General features: G+C 35.2%; 1 long non-coding RNA gene and 1 pseudogene across 1 annotated transcript in view; one reads left to right on the top strand and one right to left on the bottom strand.

Moving 5' to 3' along the window:
- LOC141570618 (uncharacterized) overlaps positions 1–18,219 on the top strand; it is a 419,448-nt gene that overhangs the window by 288,244 nt on the left and 112,985 nt on the right. Inside the window, exon 7 of the long non-coding RNA XR_012494826.1 lies at positions 14,815–14,893. This is a non-coding gene — a long non-coding RNA (uncharacterized LOC141570618). The remainder of the gene's footprint in view (positions 1–14,814; positions 14,894–18,219) is intronic.
- LOC109455345 (non-selective voltage-gated ion channel VDAC2) lies at positions 16,981–17,812 on the bottom strand (annotated as a pseudogene).

The raw sequence follows: 18,219 nt of genomic DNA, 5'->3' as shown, positions 1-18,219 counted from the left end.
GAGGTGGTTAGGTAATGCACTGGTATGATCTGAAGCTGGCCACCAGGTATGTTGGTTCTGGGGCCTCTTGGGAGGGGCTCTGGTACAGGCCAAAGTCAGTTGCTGCCTGTGCCCCTCCCAGGGCCACTTGGTATGAGCTACAAAGTGATCTGCAGATGTTTGTCACTTGTGCTGGGCTTGGAACTGCCTGGGAGAGGCTAAGCTGCAAACTGAGGCCAGCGGCCACTAGAGGTAGGCTTGGGGCTGCTCAGCTAGACATACAGGGTATGCTGAGGTGAGATGCTGCTTATTTGGGGTTTGTGAACCTTTGACCCATTTTAGGAAAGTCTGTAGTATGGGCCAAGAGAGGCCCTTTGTATGGAAAAGCCTCTGAAGTTGCTTGGGTGGGCCTACAAGTTGGGTGGGGCAGGGCTCAGTTAGTCACCAGGGTGGTTGTCAATGGTGTTAGTCAGGGTGATGGAGACTTAGATATGGCGCCTGTAATCTGGTAGGGGGAAGGGCTCAACAAAGAAACAATGGCTTCTGCTAGCACTTCAGTCTGGAAGAAAGCTGTCTCTCTATTTTTCTACCTGAAGCCAAACAATTTGTTTTCTCCCTGTATGTCCCTGGCACCTTTCAAGCTGCTGCCCAGCATTGGAGCTCACAGTGAATGAGTCCATCAGCGAGTTGGTCCATGTGTAGTCCCTTTAATAGGAATGCTTGGGACTCTAGCCGCCTTCCATCTCACTCAGCCACAATCTGTGCTGGTTTTCATAGCCAGAAGTTATTGGGACTTCTCTTTCCAGCACTGGAACCCTGGGCTGTGGAACCTAGTGTGGGGTTGGGACCCCTTGCTCCTCAGGGGGGTACCTCTGCAGTTGAGATATCCCTCCCTATTTTTAACAGTCACGCTCAGGTGTGGGACCAGCTCATACAGCGTCTCATCTCCTCCTACCAGTCTCTATGTGGCTTCTTCTGTATATTCTCAGTTATAGGACTTCTGTTTAGCTGGACTTCAAAAGATTTTCAATGATGGTTGTTCTGTAATTTAGTTGTAATTTTGATGTGGTTGTCAAAGGAGATAAGCACAGCATTTATCTACTCTGCTATCTTGAATGGAACTTTAGGTACACCGTTTTTAAGGACCACTTTCTCTAATAGGTAACCATGAAATTGAGTTGTAATGGTATACCAATAGATGGTGGTGGTATTTATTCATTAATTTATTAAAAATGGTGTATTATGAACCAATCATTATACAGGTACTGTTATATAGAAATATCTCCTTCTCTTAAGGAATTCTTAATTTTAAGTGGAAGGTCAACAAGAAAACATGATGATACAGACAGGGTTAGTTCCTAGAACAGAGGAAGGCACAGACTGATAATGCATTAATTATCAACTGGGAGATTTCCTGGAGGTATATGAAATAGACTTTGACAGTCTTGAAGGACAAAGGAGCTCTAACTGGCTAACAAAAGGAAAGAGAGATATCACAACCAGAGGGACCTCATGAAAATGGCATGGAAGATGAGAGCATGATGTTGTCAAGGGATCTGCAAGATGTTTAATATTAGCTGCAAGTGCAAGAGAAATGTTTGAGAAATGAGGGCTAGGGAGTTTTCAAAGGGCAAACATGCAGAGACTCGTATGTTGTACTAATACGTTTGAATTTAGTCATTGCCAACTCTGGAGTCAGGTTAAGTTGAAATCCTAGTTCTGCCAGTTACTTGCTATTTACCTTTGGGCAAGTTACTCAAGCATTGGTTATCTCATTTGTAAAGTGGAAGTAATAATAATACCTACCTTTTATAGTCAGTATGAGAAATGGGTTAATACATATATAATTCTTAGATCAAGAACTGTCCTATAACAATCACTCAGTAAATCATCAACATCACAATTGTTATTGCTGTTCCTGTTAATAATTTTATTTCAGTAGAGACACATTGAAGAGATCCCCACTTATTCAAATATGTCTAAGACTGAGTCCCTTTTGATCAAATGTGGTTTTAAAGTTCATTCTGGCAGGAGTAAGCAAAATGGACTGTATATGGTAGAGTTGAAACTAGAAACAGAAACATCAGGGGCATTTGTAGTGTATCAGTTGAGAGATCATGCAAACAGAGACTAAACCAATGACATTACAATGCAGGGAGAAGAAATAGAAGAATATGAGTAAAAGAGAGTTTAATGAGAAAATTTTGTGTGATATGGTTATTAAGTATATAGAGTAACCAAGTCTGCCTACATGCTTTCTGACTGGATGGCAGTATCATTCACTAAATCAGGGAATGTAGGAGGAAGAGTTGGTCTAAAGGGTCAGATGATGAGCTGAGTCCAGGCAGATGTATAGTGACATCTAGACAGTGGGTTCGGAGCTCAAAAGAGATTATAGAGAACCATCAATAAATATGTGTTAGATGAAATTATAGGAGTGGATTATCAAAGGAGTGTGTGTACTGTAAGAAGAGTAGATGGTCTGTGATGAAATCCTTAGGATGTACCAACAATTAAGAGAAGGGCAAATAATAAAATAATTATAGCGTCCGACATATTTTCTAAGGGAAAGGTGAAAAGGAAGCACCAATTTCACCATAAAATGTGAATCAGAAAACCCCACTGGCTTTGATCAGAACACTCTAGTAGCTTTCTATTGTGATTGGCCTAAAGTCCAATCTCCTTATGTGATATTGCCTCCACCATGCTACTCCTTGATAACTCCGCTTCAGCCACACCATTCTTCTTTCTCTTCTTCAAACATAGCAAGTTTGCTCAATGCTCAGGGCATTTGAACTTGTTGATCCTTTGACAGGAGTGCCTTCTACCAGACTGTCTGACATTTCTCACTTCAAATAGAACCTTCTTAGAGATGCCTTCTTTGACTTACCTAGCTAAAATAATCCCTACTTTAGAGTCCTGTTTCTCAGGCATTCTCTGTCAAGCTACCTTGTTGTGTTATATTATTTGATAATTTCTGAAACTATCTTGTTTGTTTACCTGTTATTTCTTTGTTGTCTATTTTTCTACACTTGAATGCAACCTTCACGAGAACAAGGATCTACTTTATCTTTTTCAGCACTTGATCTTCTGCCCTTAAAGGTATCTGATGTACAAAATTAGTTCATTAAATATTTGATGACGAAATGGGTGTATGAAATAGTGAGAAGGGTAGGTACTAGGCAAAGAAAAAAAAAAGGAAAAAGTTATATTAAAATACTTAGAAGGAAGACTAATGGTACCAAAACACATAAAAAATAGTTTTTACTGAATTTAGCAAAAGGGGTCACAGATGACACTAGTAGGAGTAATTTCAGTAGAATATTAGTAGCAGAATTAAATACATAGGCTTGAGGAAGAAAAGAAAACAGATGAGTGAAGAAAACAAATAGATTCTAACTATTCAGAAAGTTGAACTGTACAGAAAGGAAGGAGATAAAGAAATATTTGGAAGAGTAGCTCTTGTAAAGAAAATACAAACAAGCAAATAATCCAAAAACAACTACTGTAGTGTTAGAGGTACATTGTGAAAGCTATAAGGTCAGTTTTTGTTTTGTTTGTTTTCTTTTTATTTTGAAACATTTTGAACTTAAAACATTGTGAGAATATTTCAGAGAACTCCCATGTATTGTATGATTGATCTGTGGCTGGGAATCTGCAGATGTGGAGGGCCAATTGTTGTTATACCTGGTTTTCGACTAAATGGGGGCTGGTGCCCGAATCTTAGCCTTGTTCAAGTGTCAACTGTATTCTTCAATTGGAGACCTCATTCAAGTTTCAGCAATTATCCTGTATAGTCTTTACAGCAAAAGGATCCAATCTAGGATTTCATGTAATACACAGTTGTCTTATATTGTAGACTTTTTCATTATGAGACAGTTCCTCAGTCTTTCCTTGACTCTATCACTTTGATATTTCTGAATATTACAGAGTAGTCATTTTGTTGAATGCCCCTCAAATTGGTTTATGTGGTGTTTCTTGATGACTAGACCCAGGCAATACTGTTTGGCTGAAATATACCGAAGTGATGCTCTTTTTTCCTCATTGACTCCTATTGAGTGATATATGATATTGATTTATCTCATTACTGGTGATTTTAACTTTCATCATTTGAATTTGTAATTGTAAAATCACTTTTGTCTCATGTTTAATTAGTAAACGTTCTTTGGGGAGGGATTTTCAAGTTATACAAATTTCTGTTTCTCATCCTACTTTCACCCACTATTTTTAACTTCCATCAGAATTTATTTCTTGAATTAGTCATTACTGCAATTGTTGCCAAATTTTGATTTTTCTAAATCCAATTTGCCTTCCTCATTTGATAGCTATCATTTTATTATAAGGAAGAGCTATATGAACATAAACTCACAAATTGATATTTTATTCATTTGGTTATAACTCCTATTATTTCTTTTGATGCTTAAATTGTCACAGGTTTGCACATTGTGTTTTTTTTAAAATAAATACAGTACGGTAATAATTCTGAATGTTTCGTGTTTTGGGAAAATGAGCCAGTAGAACAGTGATTTTGAATTTTGGCTGCACATCACAATAACTTGAAGAGCTTTTAAATATCCTAATGCACAGGCCATACCTCCCACCAGCTACATGAGAATCTTTGGAAGTGAAACCCAGCAATAATTATTTTTTAAACTCTCCAGATGATTCCTATCTGAAGCCAAGTTTGAGAGCCAGTGCAAGAGAGAGTGGCGTATTAGGAATTCAGGAGAGATAAGAGATAGCTGATACAGGAAATATCCATGAAAATTGGAGAAAATTAAATTCGTATGACAGGAGGAGAAATTTGCTCTGGAAAAGAGGCTTTAAGGATATAAATATAAGAGCAGGCTCCAATTTGTTTTCAGTAGGAGGGGATTAGGAAGTTGAGGGATTTCCCACCTAGAAGTGCTATTATTTTGTGAAGAAGCAGGTAAAGTTGCATGGTGAGATTCAGGATAAATGAGGATGGAAACTGGTGAGATTTGAAATAGCTGTTGTGAGCAATTAAAAAATATGACCACAGAACAGTGAGATCCTATTGAGATATTAGAGAAACTTTCTTGGGCACGAACACGAAATTACTGATACTTTTCCCTTGAATTTGCATTTAATCAAGTTGATGCAGAACAATAAGAGGTCCAGAGACCAAAGGGCAAGGTTGAATTACCATACCTAGTATTCACAGAGAAGTGAACTCGGGGACAGTGCAATTGTGGGAATATGACTAGTGTCAAAGTCGTGAATATCTTCTAAACGTCTTCAACGGGAATGGTTGAATTTTTCAGGCATGTGGCAGCAATTGTATTTTAGGCACAGAGTTATTTTCAGCAGCTTTAAGTCACCTTTTTCTTAAATAGATTGGAAGTGGAAAATAGGTGAATGTTCTTTTTTTGCATACGCGGTGCCCAGGGGCCTGCCATGTTTAGAACATCTGAGGTATATGACAGTCTTTTATCTGGGCTTCTCTCTGTATGGTTTGTGGTTTCTTAGCTTTATCCTTTTATAGTTGCCAATGCCCTAATTCTGGTTCTTCAGATTTATTACCTCAGTGTGTCTTTGTTTTCAGCATGATTATGTATCTGCTACCTAAACCTTTCCTGGTGGGTAAACTTCATGGGTAGGCTATTTTAGGGGAACTACCATGCAACTAGCTCTATTTACAGTTCAGCTGGACCAAAAATATTCTCTTTAGTTTACAGTTGTCTTTTTTTTTTTTTTTTTGTAAATAAGCTTGTTATGGGAAGACTGATTTTTATTTTCTTAAGTAAAAAATAGATATTTCAGTCAAGGTCTGGGCCATAGTCTGATACTTGTAACAGGTATAAGATTTCAAGTGTGAGTACAGACATCATACTAGAGTTTTTAGTTTTTAAATACTTCTTCATTATTTTTATTACTTGTGTCTGTCTTGTAAAAGGATAATAGTTCTATTGTGGCAAATAGAAGAATTGTGTTACGGTGGAAACAAACCCACTTATCATCTACCTTTAAACAATTTTTAGACAATTGGTGAGTAGGAATGGACAATGAATAACCACATAATACAACTTTTTAAATAAAGAATAACTAATTTAAAATAGATGTTGGAGAAAACTTCTTAAGCTCAGTATCTAAGAATGTGATAAAAAAAAAAATACTGTGGCAATGAAGCCACAGTATTCCTACAGTAGGCAGTTATAGTGCTTCTGTATCACACATAGCTCTGGCTGCTTTGACTTGTGTGGGCAATGGTACAAAACATGCTGGACTCTTGAGAGTATATGGAATGGAGAAATGAATAAAGCCATGAACAGCAAGGATAGATGCTGTCCAATGAGTCAGCTTGTGCAACTAAATTAGCTCATTGTCTTACAACAAAGCATCCAGAGAACACAGCAAGCGTATGCATGATTCAAGCAGGAAGCCCAATGTCATGACCAAAGGGAAGAGTTATGGTGAGGTAAACAAATCAGACAAATGTTGAGCCATGGAAGCTCTGACAATTTTTCCACAATTATGTGTCCATTCCCTCATCAGTGAATAGGCAACAGTAGCTTTGGAGAAAGCAAGGATTAGATGCTTGTGTGGTTACCAAGGCCCTAGACTTATTTATTTTTCCAGTGCTCTGAGTGCTGATCATTCCAGTTAAAAACCGTAATGTGGATATCAAAGACCTCAACCTATTCTCAGGAAACTTGAGTTTGTGAGATAATTATGAGTAGCTATATCTCCTATGTTAATGTTTTCAAGAGTGATAGTGGCCTTAGGGTCATATGGAGGCAAAATTAATTCAAACTGCCAACCGTTGAGCTGAATTCAGAATTTTAAGAAGAATGCAGAAACCAATGAATCTTTCAAAAGAATTTCTTTTCTGAATAGGTGTTAAAAATTGGCTACCTGACAAAAATCCAAATTGTGGATGCCTAATGCAATGTACGTTTATATTTGACTATCATTAATGATTGTTGCTCGGAATTGGAGCTTTGTCAGCATGTTATTAATAAACTGAAGTAGAGTTATGAATCACATAAGTTTCACGACTATATGTCATTTTCTGCTGTGAAAAACAATTCTTGTAGGCAGGAATGAAAGACCCACTCCCCTGTAATCATGTACCTCTCTTTCTTCTTCACCACTCACCTTGTGAAAATGCACCCATAAGCACACAAACGTCTTGCTTTGGAACTAGCAAATGCAAAACACAACATGTTCTGATTATTCAATTCTTACAGTACTTCCTTATTTTCTATCAATATTTTCTTTTTCATTACTTAATATTGCATTTAGTTTTAATAGTTATTAACAAGATTGACACCTTTTCAGAGAACTTTTTCAGTCTTAATACTTGATTTTAAATTGGGAGTCAATCTCCAGAAAACAAGGAAATAACATCCTCAGATTATTTGTCTTAATTGATGTGTTACCCTCTAGGATTCTGCCTGAAAACTACAGGATTTTATTGAGATTTACATATCTGTGAGTTTTAGAACTACTTAGATTAATAAAATATGATTGTTAAGGAAAGCTTAATTTCTAGAATACATCTTTTTCTAATAGTATTTTCTTTTTAAAAAAATTAGTTTCAGGTGTGCAAAGTAATGTAATAGTTACACATTTATACCACTCACAAGATGATACCCCCCCAATCTGCTACCTCTTTGACATCATACATAGCTGTTACAATACTATTGACTCTATTCCCTGTGCAATACTTTACATCCTGTGACCATACACACACACACACACACACACACACACACACATATATATATATATATATATATATATATAATTGTAGTTGACATTTAATATTATTCTACTTCTACTTCAGCTTCAGGTGTATAGCACAGTGATCAGGCATCTACACAGTCCATGAAGTGAGCTCCCTAATAAGTCCAGTGCCCATCTGGCACCCTATGTATTCTTTACAACATTACTGATTATATTCCTCAAACTGTATTTCATATCTCTGTGCCTATATTGTACCTACTAATTTGTACTTTCTAATCCTTTTACCTTCTCCTCCAGCCCCACCCCCTCCCATCCAGCAACTATCAGTTTTTTCCCCCTATAGCTCAGTCTATTTCTGTTTTGTTTGTTTGTTTATTCTGTTCTTTAGATTCCACATATAAGTGAGACCATATGGTATTTGTCTTTCTCAGTCTGATTTATTTCACTTAGCATAATATTCTCTAGGTCCATCCATGTTGTTACAAAGGGTAAGATTTCATTTTAAAGAGGACATACAGATGACCAACAGACATATGAAAAAATGCTCAACTTCACTAAACGTTAGAGAAGTGCAAGTGAAAACCACAGTGACACACTACTTCACACCTGTCAGAATGGCCATCATCAATAAATCAACAAACAACAAGTGCTGGTGAGAATGTAGAGAAAAGGGAACCCTTGTGCACTGTTGGTGCAGCCACTATGGAAAACAATATGGAGTTACCTCAAAAAATTGAAAAACTACCTTATGACCCAGCAATTCCACTTCTAGGTATCTATCCAAAGAAATCCAAAGCACTAATTTGAAAAAAATATATATGCACCTCTGTGTTTAATTTCAGCCCTCTTCACAATAGCCAAGATATGGAAACAATCGAAATGCTCATTGATAGACAATTGGATAAAGAAACTGTGGTATATTTATACAGTGAGTACATACTACTTGGCCATATAATACATCTTTGAATATGAACATTCTCTATTGGTAAATTGAAATTCTGACTATTGATCTTTACAATTCTTTTGGAGTGAATTTGTGTGATGTGTATATATGTTATATATATATTATATATATAATTATGTATATATGCAATATATAAATATAAACATATATATATATATATATATGCCACTTTTCTATTCTCCTTACATTTGACTCTTTCTTTGACATTTTGTTTATCAAATATCAATATCACATAGAATTATCTCAGGGAAATTATAACTTCCATTGGTGAAAACTCACCCTCACCAGGTTTTGTAATTTTCTTTTCTGTGCATATCTGGAGTGGTAATTCAGAAGGTTAGAGTGTCGATTATTCTGTAATCATTTTCTGTAATTTGGAAGTTGGCCAATGGATAGTCAAATGTACTCCTATTTTAGCAGAGAACAACAAATAACGAAATCATAAATACTGCCAGGGTATTTTCCCTTGATTGGAATTCCAACCAAATGTAAACAAAGATTTGGGGGGAAATAATCTTGCTCTGTTGCCATATTTTTGCCCTTTATAATTCATCAGTTTAATTAACTTTGTAGAGATGTCTTTATTTTTTAGCCTTTGATCAATAACATCAACAATGGGTAGAAAAATTTTATCTCCTAAAATGTACCAGATTTTACAGCAATTTAACAGTGATACCATTGACTACGTGTTAGGCAATGCTCTAAGTGTTTGATGAATGTTAATTCACTTTGTCCTCACTAGAATCCAATGAAGTATATGCTGCTATTATCTCTAATTTACAATCGAAGAAACTAAAGAATATAGAGGTTAAGTAACTTTCCCATGATCACACCCAGGCCATTCTGTATGAGATTCTGTCAGTGGGCTACACATTGAGTAGGATTAACTGTTAGTGGACAAAGCATCAGCTCATACTTTGATTGTGTGATGTATGAGATGCACTTGGTTTTGATTAATTGTCATTTAATGGCATATAACTTGGACACAGAACTTTGAATTGGTGCTTAAATTATTAACTGACGTATAATATTCAGACTCATTTAATTTTATGCATAACTTTCCTCAAAGCCATTTCCTTCTGTCTCTCCTTCCTTTAATCCAGCTATTGCTATCAACTGTACCCCCCCATCCCAATTAGAACAGATAATAGTTAATTTGAACTCAGCATATGGAGAACAAGCCCTTTTTATAGTATTCAAGATTGGTTCCCACAAAGCATAAAATGTGCAAAACAGCTTCACAATGGTAGAAGACTTTTGAATAAAGAAAGCAGCATGTACAGCTGTAGCTAATTACAAATTTGGGCTTCACTTTTGTTAACAGAAGACTAATGTTTGCATACAAAGTATTTGTTGTAAATAAATAGCTTTAATAAGTGAGGAAAGTAAGCAAAAAAGACAGTAAGCAATACAATGCCGGGGTAGTTACAGCCATGTTTGCAAAAGCCACAAATGCAGTATATAATTATCTTAATATAAAAAATAGAGATTATCTCATGTTAAATTCTTTATTAGGAATAATTCTAACATTTGAATACTCTAGTATTTGAACAGTTGTCTGATTCTGACTTAATTTTCTTGATATGCTACTTATGTAACACCTTGGAATATAAAGTAATATGGCTTCAATGAATAAATCCTTATTTATGAAGTAAGATATTTGAAGGCACACTTGATTATATATTTATAGCTTTTAATTTCATATGATTTACCAACCCAATTAAGGATAATATTGAAAGGCTATTGAGAGAGGGTATGGTTCATTTCAAGTAAGACTACTGACAAACCATCTCCTCCATTATTTTCCCCTCACAAATAAAGGTACCAACACTTTTTATTCTGCCATGATAACAGGAGTATAGAGCTACTGCATTACATTACGAGACCAATAGGGAAAACCAAAAACAACACGATAACTGTGGAGTCAAAGAAAGGGATTCTATAATTGTCTGAATTATTCTCTGTTTTGAGAGGCAAATAAAAATTAATACAGAAGATAATTATACATCGACCATTATATAATAATAATAATAATAATAATAACAACAACAACAACAACATAACCGAATTTGGCATTCTGGTAAAAGAAGGAAAAACAAACAAATCTAAAACTTTGGTTAAAAAGCTTGTGACTGTCCACAGAGAAACCTACACACAAATGTTGATAACAGCTTTATTTATCATTGCCAAAATTCGGAAGCAAGCAAGATATCTCTCAAGAGTGAGTGGAGCAAGAAATTTTGGTACATCCTTACAATGGAACATTATTGAACAATAAAAAGAAATGAGCTCTCTAGCCACAAATAGACCTGGAGGAGCCTTAAATGCATACTGTTCAATCAAAGAACCCAATCTGAAAAGGTTACATACTGTATGATTCCGACCTATATGATATTTTTGAAAAGGCAAAACTGTAGAGACAGAAAGATCAGTGGTTGCCAGGAGGTCAGGGAGAGAGACAGAGAAAGAGAAAGAGAGAGGTGAAGAACAGGAAATTTGTAGGGCAATGAAATTATTCTGCATGTTACTGTAATGTTGGATACATATTCTATATTTGTCAAAACCCTATAGAATGTTCAACACAAAGAGTGAACCCTAATATAAACTATGGATTTTAGTTATTTATGTATCACATTTGGCTCACCAATTGTAACAAATGTACTACACTGATGCAAGATGTTAATAATAGGGAATTCTGGGTGCAGGTGCATGAGTGGGGTGGGTAAGGGAGTATATGGGTACTCTGTATTTCTACTCAATTTTTCGGTAAGCCCAAAATACTTTACAAAATTGTCTGTCAATTAAAAAAAACTGTGATTAATATTAAAAAAATGAAAAGAGAGTTATTTAAAACTCAGTAACAGGAAGTCTGAAGTTACGTAAGTAAGGTAAAATCAATTTAAAGTAATTTCTACTGAGCAGTGTGTAACATTTTCTCATAAACTCATATTGAAATGTTTTTTCTGAAATTACAGAAAAATGTTAATGTTAAAAACACTGAAATTTAGTGCTGACTTCAATCAATACTCTATTGATTCTATTAATACTTTTTTATTGCCAGAAGCTGTTATTACTTTTTGTTAGGTCAGTGGAAATGAGATGAGAAAAAATTATACATTTATTATTTTTGACTATAAGTAGGGAGGTAGAGGAAAGGGGCAGCTAGTGGTAAAAGTAACAGGTATATTTTAAATTAGACACCAAAATCAAATAATATTTTTAAATCCCTCTAAACTACAATAATTATATAAAAGCTAGATAATAAAGAGAAAGTTTATTCTCAGTGAAACAGAAATACCATTAAACTGAACTAAAGATTTGCCTTAATTTTTAATAGGAATATGGTAAAGAAGACTTTCAGTTCAAAAATAGCCTTTGAAACACATATGGTTGCAGTGTTAGGTTGCAAATTAGGATATGGACAGGCTGTTCTGGGCCTAATTAGTTAACTAAATTAAGACAGATTACCTGGGCTGCATGACATCTTTCTTAAGTTTTAAAGGAAATTTTTTGGTTGAAAATATGATATTATTCTTTAAAAAAGCAAGAAACAAAGGGGCTACAGTATACCAATTTGTAGGGCTACCAGATAAAATTTAGGATGCTCAGTGAGATCTAATTTCAGATAAACACCAATATTTTTCTTTTTAATACAAATATGCCCATAAGATATTTGGGGCATATTTATGCTGAAATTTATTCATTCTTAATTAAATTTAAAAATTAGGTGGGTTTAGTTTTATTGGTTAAATCTGGCAACATGACACTTTGCCAATCTTGTACATTTAGAAGCTTGAACAGGGTAAATTTTACCATTTAGTCTCATTTTTACACATATTCATTTTTGGAATTTTCAAGAATAAAAATGATAATGGAATATTTAAGCATTATTTTTTTTTTAAATTTATTGGCGTGACAATTGTTAGTAAAATTACATAGATTTCAGGTGTACAATTCTGTATTACATCATCTATAAATCCCATTGTGTGTTCACCACCCAGAGTCAGTTCTCCTTCTATCACCATATATTTGATCCCCCTTACCCTCATCTCCCACCCCCCACCCCCTTAATTTCTGGAATGCTTACTTCTTGCAACATTATGTGTTAAGCTGTGTTTGTAAATAAAAGTTCTGTCTTCATATACAACATGCAGATGAAGCACAGACAGATGATTATAACAGACCTGACTATTGTTTTTAATTTGATGTAAAAGTGCATATAAAGAGGCAACTATTGCATGTGATTGCTATAGACTTTCAAGAAATCTTCAATAAATGTTCACAGCAAAGGCTATTTAAATAAAAATAGCTGTCAGAAGCTAGTGGGGAATATTTTACAAAGAGGAATCAAATAGAAAAGATAATAGACACTTATGTGGCAGGAACAACATAAGTATCAACAGAGAAATTCAAGAGTTAAGGATTTGACCAATTTCATTTAGCATTTATATGCACTATGTTAGATGGAATGCACAATAAATTCCCAACTTGGATTGAAATGTCACGCTGATGAGGTTGAAAAGGATATTTTTAGGATACTATGAGAGTAGTCATAATATGTGGTAAATGAATTCCAAGTTTAGGTATTGTGGTCTTGGCACCAATGTTGAAATTCATTTGACCAGATATGTAGAAGTTTATTTCTTGGTTCTCTATTCTGTTCCATTATTCTACATGTCTGTTTTTATGCCAACACCATACTGTTTTGATACTGTAGCTGTGTAATATGTTCTAAAATTAGGACGTGTGAGGCCTCCAGCTTTTTTGTTCTTTCTCAATATTGTTTTGGCCATTTTGGATCCTTAGCGGTTCCATACAAATTTTAGGATTTTTATTTTCTATTTCTGTGAAAAATAACATTGGAATTTTGATAGAAACTATATCAAATCTATGGCTCACTTTGAGTAGTTGTGGACATCATAACAGTATTAAGTCTTTCAATCATGAACATTTATTTGTATCTTTTTAGTGTTTCTGTGATGAACGATTTGCAGCTTTTAGTGTATAAGTCTTTCACCTCCTTGGTTAAGTTTTTTTTTTTTTTAAGCAAAATATTAACTTATATTTGCTTTATGATACAAAACTGGAGTAAGGTTAGAAGAAACACTGACATCAGTTAAGTACCTAATTCACTTAAATACTAGTGCTCAACAATTACTGCTTATTTGGCTATCTCTACCACTACTCCCACTGTTAGATTTTTTTTTTTTAATTTTTCTTTTGTCTCTCTCTCTCTCTCTCTCTCTCTCTCTCTCTCTCTCTATTTTAGTTTTAAGCATACAGAACAACACAGTGATCAGACATTTACATAACACACATAGTGATAACCCCAACAAGTCTACTAGTCTACTACCCATCTGACACCGTACAGTTATTAGAACATTATTGCCTATATTCCTGATGGTGTACTACACATCCATGTGACTATTTTTTAAAATTGTAGTTGACATTCAATTTTATTTTATATTAGTTTCATGTGTACAGTGCAGTGGTTAGGCATTTATATAATTTATGAAGTGATCCCCCCAATTAATCTACTACCTACCCATCTGACAATATACATAGTTTTTGCAATACTGTTAACTATATTCCCTATATTGTGCTTTGCATCCCCGTGACTCTCCTGTAATTTTGTACTTCTTAATCCCTTCACCTTTCTCACCTACCCCCACCCCCTCCCACCCTTTCCAATCTAGTAAGTATTAGTTCTTTCTCTGTATCTATTGGTTTATTTCTGTTTTGTTTATTTATTTTGTTCTTTAGATTCCAAATGTAAGTGAGATCATATAGTATTTGTCTTTCCTCCTTTGAGTTATTTCACTAAGCATAATACCTCTAGGTTCATCCATGTTGTCGCAACTCCTTACTTAAGTTTATTCCTGTGTTTTATTCTTTATGATACTATTGTAAGTGAAATTTTCTTCAATTCCTTTTCAGATTGATTTTTGTTAGTTTATAGAAATGCAACTGATTTTTGTATGTTGATTTTATATTTTGCAACTTTACTGAATTCACTTATTCTCACAAGTTTTATTTGTGTGTGTTTGCAATCTTTAGGGTTATCTAAATATAACATGTCATCTGCAAACACAGGTAATTTTAATTCTTCCTTTGGATTTGAATGCCTTTATATCTTTTTCTTGCTTCATTTCCCTGGCTAGGACTTCCAGTACTATGTTGAACAGAAGTGGCAAGAGGGAACATCCTGATCTTAGAGGAAAAGATTTCAGCTTTTCATTGGTGAGTCTGCTGTTACCTATTATGTATGTTACGTATATGGCCTTTATTATGTTGAGGTAATATCCTTGTATTCCTAGTTTGTTGAATTTTTTTTATCATGTATTTAGTTGTTTTCAATTGCTTTTTCTGCATCTATTAAGATGATAATATGATTTTTTATCTTCCATTCTGTTAATATGGTGTATTGCATTGCTTGATTTTCATATGTTGAACCACTTTGCATCCCAGAGCTATGTTTTACTTGATCATGGTGTGTGATCTTTTAATGTGTTGTTGAATTTGGTTTGCTAATATTTTGTTGAGGATTTTTACATCTATATTCTTGAGGCATAGTATTCTCTAATTTTCTTTTCTTCTAGTGTCCTTATCTGGCTTCGATATCAGGGTAATGCTGGTCTCATAAAATTAGTTTGGAAGTGTTCCCTCTTCTTCAAATTTTTACAAGAGTTTGAGAGGTTTGGTGTTTATTTTTTCTTTGAAAGTTGGCAGAATTCACCTGTGGAGGCTTCTGATCCTAGAATTTTTTTTGGGGGGAGGATTTTTTTATTTTTTATTATTGATTCAATCACATTACTAGTTATAGACCTGTTCAGATTTCTATTTCTTAATGATTTAATCTTAGTATGTTTTATGTTTCTTGGAACTTACCCACTTCTTCTATGTTGTCTAATTTGTTGGTGTATAATTGTTCATAATAGTCTTTAATGATTTTAAAATTTTCATGGCATCAATTATAATGTCTCCTACTTAATTTCTGATTTTAATTACCTGTCGTCCTTCCTTTTTCTTAGTCTAGCTAAAGTTTTGTCAATTTTGTTAATCTTTTTTTTTTTTTAAAAAAAAAACCAGCTCCTATTTGGTGTTTTTCTATTCTGTTTGCTTTATTTGTCAACACTGGTCATGGTGCAAGAATATATTGATTATAATTGAAGACTATAAACTCAGGAAACGATACCGTAATCATGGCTGTTTATCAACTCTCAGAATCCAACATTAAAGACAGAAGTGTAGTGGCTCCTTTGGAAACAGGCAATGAAAGAAGAATGACTCTATTTGTAACCCCATAAGACAGTCATCAAATTTGCCCATACACAACCACTTTTTTTTTTTTTTTGCCTTCCTCTCTAGCTAGCCCAGGAAAGTGAAATCTCAATTTTCTATCCTCTCTCATAGCTAGGGCATCTCATATGGTCTGATTCTGGCCAATGAGATTTATGTGGAAGACTGCCAGGTAAGATTGAGGGGACTGAACAGAAGTCTGTACTTAAGAGCTAAAAATGACCAGGCTGTGCCTAGATGATCACTTTGACTGTCTTTACCTGTACAATGAATTGACCAAAAGCATAAGGACTGCAAGGTGGCTATATTTTTGACAGCAGAATTTTTAAAGAAACTCCAGGCTGGGCCAGCTACAACCCCTGATTATTCAGCCCCTAACACAACCACTGTTATCTCTAAGTAACACAGATAGGCGAAAAAGCTGCTGTAGCAATGCAGGTAGCAAGAATGATATCCCCATCCCCTTTGCCTAAGGTGATGCCTTGAAAGCTAATGAAAAAGGAAGATTTTTGTATGGAGGAGACATAAAAGCTTCCAGTAAGTCTAATCAGAAAAAGGATTCCATCCCAGGGCAGGAAATCTAACTAATCCTATCAGGTAGTTCTGATATCTGCTAATTGTGATATGTGATATAGATTGAATAGTGCTTATGTTTCTCATGCTCCCTTTTCCAAATGGGATTTTTTAAAAATTGTAATTACTTGCTTCTCACCACTGTATATTGTGAATTCTGTGAGCAGATAAGTTACCTTTTTTTTCTTTTACAGTTTTCATAAAGGTCTATTTCATTATAGGTGGGTAGTACATTTAACAGTTAAATACATTTAAATAAGTAGATAGATAACCAACTAGAAACCAGCTAACAAGTAACTGTCTAAATATTTAAAATACAGCTCTTGTTTAGATCAGCCTTTGTTTTGATCACCTTCTTAGCTGTGGAAGAGCGGGGGGAAGCTTGCTGGTCACAATGGATATATATGAAGGCCAAATCTTCTGACATCCATTCCCAGAGGTTTCTTTCAGCTGGATTAAGCCAAGTCCAGGGCAAGCTCAAGTTTGTGGCCTCCAGAATTAATGTTCTTCCCATCTATCAGAGCACACAGTGTAAGCTTCACACCGAGCCTCAGAGTCTGAGTGTAGCCCACTCCAATTAAACTAGATTGTTGAGTTTTGCAGAAATAGAAACAGTGGTATACAACTGATATTTAGCTGCTGTTCCAAAGTGAGTACCAGTTGGTACCCGATGTCCAAGCAACATTTACTGATGTGTCAAGATTTTCACATACATTCTGATAAGTTGATCCTCCAGATTCTATCCCATCATTAACATTAGTGTGTTGCTGGAAGTCTCCAGTCCAGTAGCCCACTGCAAAGTTATTCCTGATTTGGCACTGTCAAAGATGATCTGGTACCCACCAAGCCAGCCCTCATAACCAAGGAGAGCTGGACCATGGATTGCGGGTCCAGCAAAATCAAAGTCAACATCGCAACCAAGGTTTATACACTCTCTCTTGTAAGAAGACTTGATTTTACCACTTTTCTTTCCTATGTTTGGTGAAAAGGTGGTATCCGATTTTGAACCTTGACAAATCTGGTCTTCACTGCGATTTCTGTTCCTACTGTGTTATCAGTGTTCCATTTCTCTGTGAAACTCAGACCATCTTCACACCATTTATAATTGGTCTCCAAGGTCCCAGTAACTTTACCAGTGACTGTATTAGATGAACCAGATGTTGAGAATTCCACACCACTGCAAGACTTTGTTTTCATATCCAGTTTCACCAACCCCAAAGCAAATCTTTTGTTGAAAATATCTTTGGCAGCTTTGCCAAGGTCAGCATGTGATGGAGGGATACACATTGGCCTCGTGTAGCTCTGTCCAAAGTCACTGTGGCGAGACTATGGGAAGAGGAGATCTAGGAAACTTGAGGTTGCTTTGGAATCCTAGAAGCGAAGGACATGATTAGTCAGGCTGTTTGCGGGGAGACTCAGGAAAGGCTTTTCAATGGAGGTGATATTGGAGCTGAGTTGTAAAGATCGCATCACAATTTTACTAGATAGAGGAAAGACAGGCACTCTTTGCAGAAAGAGGGCCATTCACATGCATATTCAGTAAATTGTTAGTGTTTCCGTGTAATTAGACCACTAGCTTCAGGGAGGCAGGATAGCGGCAGCAGAGGGACAGAGTACTATAAACTAAATGGAATGACATTTTGAATTCCATTCTAAAAGATTTATATTTTACTGTGTAAAAAATGTGGAACTAT

This window comes from Rhinolophus sinicus, linkage group LG03, assembly GCF_036562045.2.
Source record: "Rhinolophus sinicus isolate RSC01 linkage group LG03, ASM3656204v1, whole genome shotgun sequence".
In the NCBI taxonomy this organism is placed as follows: Eukaryota; Metazoa; Chordata; class Mammalia; order Chiroptera; family Rhinolophidae; genus Rhinolophus; species Rhinolophus sinicus.
Note: the sequence above shows the minus strand (reverse complement) of the source record. Positions and strands in the feature narration are given on the sequence as shown.